The sequence below is a fragment of the Rattus norvegicus genome, chromosome 1, assembly GCF_036323735.1.
Source record: "Rattus norvegicus strain BN/NHsdMcwi chromosome 1, GRCr8, whole genome shotgun sequence".
Lineage (NCBI taxonomy): Eukaryota > Metazoa > Chordata > Mammalia > Rodentia > Muridae > Rattus > Rattus norvegicus.
Window position 1 is genome coordinate 264,745,061 of NC_086019.1, and position 3,054 is coordinate 264,748,114.

Sequence of the window (3,054 nt, forward strand, 5' to 3'; positions counted from 1 at the left end):
GCTTCCTTTATGTCATATCCTGCGAGTCAATGCAGTCACTCCTTTGCTCAGATAGAAAAGGAGGGGACAGAGCCCCATCAAGTGTCAGAATATTGATGGTCTTTTTAAAAATGTGATAGCTTGTCTCCATGCCCCTGAGTGTCAGCTGCATCATGCTTCCCAGAAGCCCTTGCCGTTGGGTAATAATTGTCACGGTGGCCACAAACATAATTCTTCTAAAGTAGAAAAAAGGGCTTGTATAATAATAGAGCAACTAGGGGTTGGGGATTTAGCTCAGCGGTAGAGCGCTTGCCTAACAAGCACAAGGCCCTGGGTTCGATCCCCAGCTCCGATAAAAAGAAAAGAAAAAAAAAATAATAGAGCAACTGTAGGTAACAGATAATTCTGGAGGAACTGAGTTGGTAACAGCAAATATGCATTCACTCACTCATTCATTCATTCATTCATTCATTCATTCAGCGGTCATCTATTGAGAATAGTCCAGAACCACTTCCACAACCACACTGCAGGGCAGGCAAAGGCAAGAGAAGACCCAGGTCTGTTCCTCCTATGACTCTCTAGTAGGCTCTCAGCAGAGACAATAGCCTTCTAGACCCAGGCCTGGTTCTGATGTAGTTATAGATCGGTGCCGGCCTCGGCAAGGAGTCGATGGTGATACAGAGATGCAGCTCTCCGCCCTGGAGAATTCTCTTTGCAATGACTAGAACGGCGGCCTGAGTTGTCCTGAGGTCGCTAACAGGCCTCCGCATTTGTAGGATGCATCCTACAAGGAAAGGGAGTAGGGGCAGAAGGAGGAGAAACATGGGAAGGAGGGGAGCGACCTGCACCCCTGATTACAGGGGCCCAGAAATCTCCCATCCTGCCCTGCGAACTGGAGAACTGGGAAGGCTGACATCATCAAGCCTAAACTCAAGACCCGAGAACTAGAGAACACACACGCTAGCCTCAGTCTAACATCAAAAGCCCGAGAGTCACCACATCCGATCTCAATCCCTGGAGAAAATGGATGACAAAGGAGCAAATGGACTCTTCCTCCGTCCTGTTGGCACCTTCGGCCTCAGAAGATTGGAGAACACTACATTCATTCCTAATCTCTGACTCAGTCTAGGTTGCTCTGGAGACCAGCTCCTGTTGACACACCCAGAGCTATCCAGGCATCTCTTAGCCCTGTGGTGCTGACAACTGAAATTAGCCCTCGCGTAAAGAGATTATGGGTTCCAACGTTCCCTCATTCCTTACTGCTCTGAAAGCTTACCTGCAGCCCACAGGGGAGGGGAGGAAGAACTTAGCGAGCTTGATCTAACGGCTAGCCCAAGCCACCCCACTGGTGGTGGAGAATCTCTGTCAGGTTTTGTGTGTTGGTTTCTTTGTTTCTTTGTTTGTTCGTAATTTCATTTTTCTCCCTGAGATATTATCATCTTATTTCTGTTTAGGGCATCCCCCTAGAAATATTTGGAGGGTGTTGTCGAAAACACTGTATCTATGTATCAAAATATCAAACCGTACCCATAAATATGTATGATAGTGTGTCAATTAATTTTTAAAACAGGGTTATCATGCCCAGGCTGGCCTCAGATGCTATGTGAGGGCAAATATGACCTGCTTTGAGTTTAATTGTGTGTGTGTGTGTGTGTGTGTGTGTGTGTGTGTGTGTGCTTGTGTGTGTGTGTGTGTGTGTGTGTGTGTGTGTGTGTTTGCTTGGATGTATATAGGGACACCACTCAAGTGTCCGAAGAATGCTTCAGATCCTCTGAATGGAAATTGTGAAATTGTGGACGGCTGTGAGCTGTCCTGTAGCTTCTGGGAATGGAACCTAAGTTCTCTGCAAAAAGCAAGTAAGTGCTTTTAGCCACTGAACCATCTCACCAGCTCACATCGCTTTAACTTGTAACTCTCCTGCCTCCACCTCCGAGGGGCTGAAATCACAGGTCTGTACCCCTGAGCTTGGTTTCTGTGGTGCAGAGGGTCAGATTCAGGGTTCCCTGCTCAGTAGGTAAGTGATCTGCAAACCGAGCCACATCCTACCCAAGTGAAAATATTCTTAATTAAACATTTTACTGAGATACTTTGTACAGCATGTAGAAGCTCACGTAACCTTCCTAACACCCCGGAAGTGATGGGACTGTTACAGCCCTCCCACACATACACATTGATGGGGGTGGTTGGAGGGGAACAGGTTGTGAGTCTGGAAACTGAGCTGAGGAAGGTAGGTTGACCATCTCAAGGTCACACAGCATACCAGGAGATTATGAAAAAGAAACAGCCCCCATCAGTCTGACTGGAAACCAACTGGGGTGTCCAGAACATCTATGGCTGCCCCTCTTCTACCACTGGATCCTGCAGAGCACCCCGTTGCCCCCCTATTCTGAAAGAAATGCTTGGAGAATGATCCCCACCTAGGATGCTGAGCCCTGGCCTCAGCTAGGATGTTCCCTCATTATCTGCATGGGGAATGGGTATAGATGAGACTGATGGTATCAATTATACATGATCCTGGGCTAAGCCCTGTGCCCTGGGAGCTGTGTGGAGAGGTACCTCTCTTAACTCCTTCCCTGCTGCTTGGAAACTGCTGACAGGGTTTATGATTAGAGCTGTGATGGATGCCTCTGTCCTGGGACTTGCTGTAGGTAGGTCTCCCTGGTGGCCTCCATGCCCTAGCCTTGGTTGCACACTGTTAGGCTTCTTGGAGCTGCTCCCGGCTTTACACAGGTGTAAATCAGACCATTAGCACCTCCTGCCTCAGTCGGGAGGTGTGCCCAAAAGGGGGTTTAAAGGTGACAGGCTGGGGGTAGGGAGGAAACCGGATCAATTTAATGTTTAACCTCTGTGACAATGGGATCAGGAATCTTCCCCACCCTGACCCAAGCAGCTTCTGTGGAGAGAGTCCATAAAATACCTCAGATAAGAGAAGAACTGGGCGGGAGGAACTGGGTGGCTAAACCACATATCAGATTCAAGGCAGCTGAGAGAAAGCAACTCTGTAGGCAGGACATAGCCTTGCCACTAGCTCTGTCCCTTGGCACGTGCACCCTTCCTTGGTCGGAAAGGAGAAAC

General features: G+C 48.5%; 1 non-coding gene across 1 annotated transcript; it reads left to right on the plus strand.

Annotated features, from left to right (window-relative positions):
- The first annotated feature begins 259 nt into the window (after window positions 1–259).
- On the plus strand, window positions 260–334 carry Trnav-aac8 (transfer RNA valine (anticodon AAC) 8). The gene has a single exon. It is a non-coding gene; the product is annotated as a tRNA-Val (tRNA).
- The last annotated feature ends 2,720 nt before the right edge of the window (window positions 335–3,054 follow it).